Genomic DNA, 7890 nt, shown 5'->3' with positions numbered 1-7890 from the left:
CTTTTTAACAAAAACCCAAGACGTACCATGCAAATTTGGCCAATTTCATAAGTTATATTCCTCGTGGACGAGTTTTTGATAATTTTAAACCACCTTCTCTCTCAGTTTCATATATATTCTAAAAATTTTGTATGAATCTTGTACATTATAAACTGTTCACGTAGAGTGTGAATGGCCCCCAAATTGCTTTCCATATTTAAAAATTCGTTTAAGTCGTTTAAGGTTGTTCAATTTAGTGAAAGTAGCAAAGTGTTACACCAAATTCATCAAAACAATGAAGTGATCAAAGTCACCCCGGAATGATGATTGGTGTAAAATTTTTAGAGCATATTCAAAAACTACAAAATTGTTGCTAAACTTTTGAAGTAGTGACTGAATCTTTTTAAATGCATGCCAGTACTTATTTTAAAAATATCGAATAATATTGTTTTCAGTATATTCTGAAAATATTTGAGATACAAGCAAAAAAGTGATCAAAGTCACCCCAGTTTACGGTAATTGAAGGGTGAAAATTTTCTAGCATCAACACAAGCAAGCATTCTTCGCGGGATCCTAGCAGTCAAATTCTGTATGCTCAGTTGCAACATGATGCAACACGCAACAGCGACAAACGAAATCGCTTGCTTGATATTGCAAGCCGTAATACGATAGGGGTAATACCGTTGCGTGTGTGAGAGCAACATCGGTGTTTATTCGCTTGATACAAAAATCAAATGCGAATTGTGGAATAATTCGTCTGAAGAACATTAGAGAATGTGACAACTGAACAGAAGGGCGTGGCCTATTTCGTAGCACCCTTCGGCTATAAAAGAGTGTTTCTGGGAAAACTAGCTACATTCATTAGTCGGAAGGTGAGCTGAATGGACCGTCCACATCGTTGACAGCAGTAGCAGCAGATATCGGCACTCAGCAGTAACAGCGGAATGCAGCGGATTGGTCACCATGTCTTAGGAGCAGCGCGGTTCTTCTCAGCGTGTCTCGCCAGACTGCCATTATTCCCCCACTGTTGGGGCAGCATAAAGATTGCCATCAGCTAATCCAATTTTGAACAGCAAAATGCCTTTTTCAAGGCAAATAAACAAATCATTGAAAGTTAATAATTTTTGACAACTCAAGCGAGCAAACTGTGCTGGATAGTAGCAATTTAAATCTGAAGCAGCCGTCTAATTTACAGAATGTGAAACAGCTTTTACAGCTCGTGTTTCCAGTGTCTTTATTACCCCACTGTTGAGGCAGCACAAAGCAAGCACTTTATGACTCATTAATGAAACACCACTACGTCAGTTATGCGGTCGTGTCTTGGATACAACCTCCTACTTTTTTAACACACTCATTTCTCACACGATTTCGATTGTTTTACCTGTTTTGGAAAGTAGAAAGATAGAACTTTCAAATCATGTACAGGTTTGTACTAACTTCACCTGAATATTTCGTTGGTTTTTATCGCGAAATTATTTCAAAATTTAGAAGGTAGGATTACCTAGTGCAGAATAAAATAAGCGTTCTTTAAAAAAAACCACAAGGGTTGTATGCAAAGCTTGGCTGGTAAACGGCTGAACAGAGCGTACCTGCAGTACAACCCGTACTAGCTGGCATAAAATATATCTCATTGTGGTCCATAGCACCCTGCCCAGCAACTAGTATCCCTAACTCCCTGTGGTAGCAGCCGGGATACGAGTAACCAAGCGAAGATCATGGTAACCAACCCATGGTGGGACCTCGGTCGTATACAGACAGGAAAGAGGGAGCGGCTCATAGCAGCGTCTGACCAGGAGCGGGTGCTGAATAAAGAAACGTACTGTCTCGAACGCTATACCAAAGATGGTAGCCCCATCACGAGACTCGGTAGGGTGGTCCTAGCAAGGCAACCTACCTGAACAATTACGCTACGAACATTCAAGAAAATATAACTCGGAACACTCGGCATGGACTAGACAACGATAAACGGATCACGAGTGGAAACTCGGTACCTGGAACTGCGAAACGCTAAATTTTGCGAGCGGAGACAGGGTGCTGCTTGAGCAGCTAAAACTTCGCAAGTTCGACATCGTGGCTCTGCAGGAGATCTGTCGCAAAGGTGAGAAAGTATGGAAAGTCCGTGGAGGTAAGGCCCAGTTCTACCACAGCGGTGGAACAACCAACGAGCTGGAAACGGGTTTTTGTGTTATGGATAGAATGCAAGATCGCGTGATCAATTGGAAGGCGATCAACGAGAGGATAGGGCGTCACAGCTTACACACCGAGACAAACGACAACGGCTAACGGTGCATCAACTTCGCAGCTTCCAGAGGCCTAGTGATTAGAAGCACCTTCTTTCCACGCAAAGATATCCGCAAAGCCCCCTGGAGATCACCTGACCACCGAACAACACGACCACGTTCTCATTGATGGCCGACTTTTCACGAACATTTCAAACATACGCTTCCTTCGGGGTGCGGATATCGACTCAGACCACCACCTTTCTACCAACCCGCAGGCTGCCGAGAACTACGCGCGCCTACTCGGACTCGACTCTCGACGATGGATGGGGGGAATTACGTTCGGCGATTGAGGCCGTAGGCGCGGCACTAGGTGTGGTAACGTCGAGTCGACAAAATGACTAGTTTGACGGGGAATGCCAGCAAGCGATGGAGAGACAGAAAAGAGCTTGAAAAAACTATCTTTTACATCGCCACGAGAGAGAACGCGGCCAAATACCGAAGAGCTCGATTCTGAGGAAGAAGAAGCGCCAGCAGGAGGACAAAGATCATGAAGAGCTGGAGCAACTGTTTCGGGCTAACGATACGCGCAAGTTTTAGAGACGGTGAACCAATCCCGTAAAGGCCACACATTCCAGTCCAGGAATGTGTAAGCACGTAGAGGGAAACCTGACCACACGCGAGCGCGAGGTGGTTGACAGATGCCAGCAGTTCTTCGATGAGCACCTCAATAGCGGAGCAACGGAAGGAGGCGGAAGGGAAGTTATCCTTGGAGTGCCACAAGCCACAGTAGTGTCCCAGGTCCCGATATCCTGGAGATCAAACGGGAAATTGGGTCTCTCAGATTCTTGTGCACTTCTCCAATATTTGGAAGGAGTAAGAGACGAAGAAGAGAGAGATATTTTTTATCTGAGAGTCAGGGATCGGGTGCTACTCGTTTTTTTGCGAGCAAAGTACACGCCGTTGGGAGACTGCACATTAATTTCTAAAGAGAAGAGTAACAGCAGTTCAGATCGCACTATACATTCGTTTCCAAAGAGACGAGTAAGTGCAATTCGCATGTCACAGCACACTTTATCGAATTCGTTCTGGACTACACTTTGCAGCTTAAAAAATACGTGTGAATGTGCTGGTAACTCCCTACAGTACACTCTGATTTTTTCGAGTGTAGTCCGGGACAGATAAAGTGTAGTTAGAGACAGAAAAAGTGTAGTACGGAAAGTTAAAAAAACATTTACGGGGTAAAAAGTGTAGTCCAAATGTAGCTACACCGCGAAAACGAATTCGACATTAAGTGCAATGAAAGCGTTCGAAAATTGTTATGAAGGTTGCATTAAAATCTGTGTAGGTACGAGCCAGCAGGAAGACGCAAACGGACAAAATTTTCACACAGCGCAGACATATAAATGGTTTATTTCAAAGGTGTGATCCGCATGCTCATAAAAACCAGAAAATCTTCATGAATCTGTTTTTTTTTTTAAATCAGTATATAAAGATACCTGCATGAAAATGTCGAAAAAAACAATCTGTATAACTACAAATCTGAATATGTGGCATCACTGGCTGTGATCACACTCTCAACAAAGAGACGCGTAGAGACCGAGAGAGAGATTTTCTGAGATAGAAACTACGTCTTTCTGCACTATTCTGGGGTAAATTCTGTGAGGTCTCCTGAACGAGACGAATGAAGTGTGTTTTGCGATCCAAACTGCTCTTTCTCGTCTCTTTGGAAATTGATTTGCAGTCTCCCAACATCGTGTATTCTACTCGCAAAAAAAAATGAGTGGCACTCGATCCGTGAGTGTAAGAGGCATCTCCGGCACGAGACGAATGTAGTGTGCTCAGCACAGTGCTGTGACATGCGAGCTGCACCTCCTCGTATCTTTGGGAACGAATGTATGTATAATGTAGTATGTCTCATAACGGCGTGTGTTTTGCTCGCAATAAAACGATTAGCACGCGATCCCTGTACACGGGTCGGAATACAGCCCTGAGGGGGTGAACATGAATACTAAAATAGTAGGAGAGTGTTATTCAAGACACGACCGCATGACTTTGACTACCGTATTCTTATATTCCATTGAAACAAATAGTAGAGGAAATTGCAACGCTTCTATTACAAAACTTCGAGGCACCAAAAGGTGCCAATTGCAGATTATTCTTGTTTACTGGTTAGTCCTTACAGAATTCCAGCCATTTTAGTATTTTGCAGTAGCCATGTACTACTAACAGCCACCAGCATTACGGGTGAAACCGGCACGAGATGACCGGTACTCTTTTGTCTTTCCTACTTCCAGCTGCTAACACCTAGCGTCCGCATGTAATCGGTACGGTTTAGTAATGAAAATGGTGGGGTGAAATGTTCGAACGGTACGTTTTATACCAAGGCTTTGCAGTTAGTTAGAAAGAAGGAGGGGCTACGTAGAGAATGGATTGACAAGGAAAGTAAATTTTCCTTGAAAGCTGCGCCGGCCACTGTCGTAAAATTAACACCAACAAAAAGATGCATATTTGCAAGGTTTTTTCCGCTAGCAGCAGCATTTTGTAAAACAGAAAATTCAATTAGCCGCTTCTATTACACAATTTCGAGGCACCAAAAGGTGCTAGTTGCCGATTATATTCTTGTTTTCTGGTTAGTCCGTCCAGAATTCCAGCCATTTTAGTATTTTGCAGTAGCCATGTACTACTAACAGCCGCCAGCATTACGGGTGAAACCGGCACGAGATGACCGGTACTCTTTTGTCTTTCCTCTGTGCGTCTGTATGTAATCGGTACGGTTTAGTAATGAAACTGATGAGTGATGGGGTGAGTGTTCGAACGGTACGTTTTATACCAAGGCTAGTTAGTTAGAAAGAAGGAGGGGCTAAGTAGAAAATGGATTGACAAGGAACGCAAATAAACATCGGAAACAGAAAGTGACAACAACAATATCAACAAAGTCAGATCGATTGTACCCGTTATTGTCGACTGTGCTTGGGAAAAGAGGTAGTGATTGGCTGTGCGGGACGATTTAAACAATCGATATTAAGTACCAATTTTTCAATAGTGTATCTTAAACAATAGTTTGTTTTTGTTACATAAATTTAACCGTTAAAGAATTTCTGATAGATTGTTGCCAAAACCTCGAAAACCTGATTATAGATGACTGCGAAATAAGCGCTCAAAACCTGACCACTTTTCCCTGGTTTTCCCTGGTTGAATTACTAGATTTTCAAATTCAGGCGCCTAACTTCGATATAGACGTTAGTCAACGTCAAAAAGTATAAAAAACGATGGGTGGTAAAAGTAGGGGGTTTAGAAAAGCCGTCAAACGGGTAGAAATACCGCGGCGTTTGTGTGAGCAACAAGTGAGTAGAAAATCTTAATATTTAAAAAAAAAAATAGTAAGTGTTGTTCAAGAGCAAGGTGAAGACATTCAGGTATCAGAAACACCACCGACGGCTATAGTTACCACTCTATCATTCAGGTATCAGAAACACCACCGACGGCTATAGTTACCACTCTAGCAATTGTTCATGTTCGGTTAGGGACTTTTGACGTAGAATACGTCTTACGGCAACAATTACAGGGACCCAATTTTAATACAGGAATCCAATTTCAAAACCGAAAACATCGAGAGCGTCACAAAAATTGTCCAATTTCAAACATTTTAACCCAGTCAGTTTCCAACCGATTTCCTTCATTTTTGCTGCAATCGATTGGAAAATCATTTAAACACCCGTCCAAATGCAGAAAATTCTAATCTGATTGTTCAAACTATTGTAATATTGAAAATTGTTGAACATTGTCGAAACGCAAATGTCGACTTTTGATTCGTTGCTTGCTGCCTTTCCCTACAAAGGACGACAGAATGGAGTACCTAGTTAGCCGGGAATGCACTCTTTGGGCTATATAAGAGACTGTTTCTTTTCAAGCAAATCAGTTTACTAGCAGCAGGCAGCAACAGCGGACATCAACACCGATGGCAGTAGGCGAAGTGGATCAGCAGCGGGCAACAGCGGCGGTGGGAGTGGTTAGCTGCAGTTCCTACCTCTTTCAGTTCAGCTTCCCTTCGATCTGAGGACCCCACCAGCGGTAATCCAATTCAGATATCGTTGGGTGAATACAACCCGAAACTGAAAGAGACTCGCACCGCCAGGTGGTTTGATAAGCCACCATCATCCAGCGTATGTATATACAGGGTGTGTGCACATAACGTGTGTGAATATCTGTAGCGTGTGTCTTTAATATATAAGGTGTGTGGCTAGCGTGTGGCTTGCTATATAGCGTGTGTGGCTAGCTGTATAGCGTGTGTGTATGTTCATTGCGTGTATGCATGTCTGTAGCGCGTGTGTGCATGTTTATAGCGCGTGTGGCTTGCTATATAGCGTGCGTGGCTTGCTATATAGCGTGTGTGGCTAGCTGTATAACGTGTGTGTATGTTTATGGCGGGTATGCATGTTTGTAGCGCGTGTGTGCATGTTTACAGCATGTGTGGCTTGTCATATAACGTGCGGCTAGCGTGCGTGGCTTGCTATATAGCGTGTGGCTAGCATGTGTGCCAGCAATCAGTTGTAAATTTATCTACGCTTCCGTAAAATGCAGAAAATTGTTATTTGAACTGTTATATCATAGATGGGGAATGCTGCCTGCACAAACTTTGCCCTTGTCTATAGCCTCTTCGTAGCCACTGCCTAAATTAAGATATCTTAGTGCAACTTGATACAAAAGACAGCCTCAAAACAATTCAATTTCATTCTTGTTTTGGATACGGCAGCAAGTGAAACCACGGTGCCGGCTACAGTGGTAAACGTCATCTGGAGCAAAGAGACTATTAAATTAACCCCAACTGAGTGGATTCCCAAAACTATTCCAAGAAATACATTGACTTAAGACAGGCTGTCGTATTCTACGTTACCTCTGCGGTCGTGTCTTATAAACAACCTCTTCAACTATTTTATTAATCAAACTGGAAAAAATAAAAGGTTATAGCTATTCAATCCATCCTGTTAATTTTCGGGTTCCTAGCCATTACCGATTTTTCAGAGACTCGTATTAGTTTCTCGTAAACATAACGTTAAAGCGACGAACCCGGCTAGCAATTTCTACACGACACTCTCACGTAAGTTGACGCGTTTTGGTAATGGTTAGAGGCACCAAAATTCATAGGAATGATTGAATTGCTATAATTTTTTTATTTTATCCGGTTTGAGCTTTTGGAATGCACTTTTTTCATTTTGTCGACCAGTGTAATTCTCTTTCGTGCACGTTGGTTTTCTTGAAAGCTTTAATTTTCTTATTAATATAAAAGAATTCTACTAGAAACGGTGAACGTGGAGGACTCCTGGAATCTATAAAAAAGACTGGATTCCATTACATTACAAAAAAAATAAAATTGAACGAATCTTGTTTGATGAATCCATTTACTTTGGTTCAATAATTACAAATTTTCACGGAGCCGATGATCTTTATAGTCATTTTGACCGATGTTGTGTTCTGTAGTATTTTTTTTTTTTTTGTAGACAGCTAGTGGTTGATCCTGCTGAAATGTCCTCATATCTTATTGTATGTAAAAGAAATGGTGGTCCGAGTCAATATTTCCGCCGTAAATAAAGCTTCAATACGAATTGTGTTAATACATTTTCAAGCGGCATAAACATTTGCGAAGGTACATGCTTCATCTAATCACAGTAACAAAAACCGCGTAATACTT

This window comes from Wyeomyia smithii, chromosome 2 (assembly GCF_029784165.1).
Source record: "Wyeomyia smithii strain HCP4-BCI-WySm-NY-G18 chromosome 2, ASM2978416v1, whole genome shotgun sequence".
NCBI lineage: Eukaryota > Metazoa > Arthropoda > Insecta > Diptera > Culicidae > Wyeomyia > Wyeomyia smithii.
The sequence above is the reverse complement of the archived record's forward strand: the minus strand, read 5'-3'. Positions refer to the sequence as shown.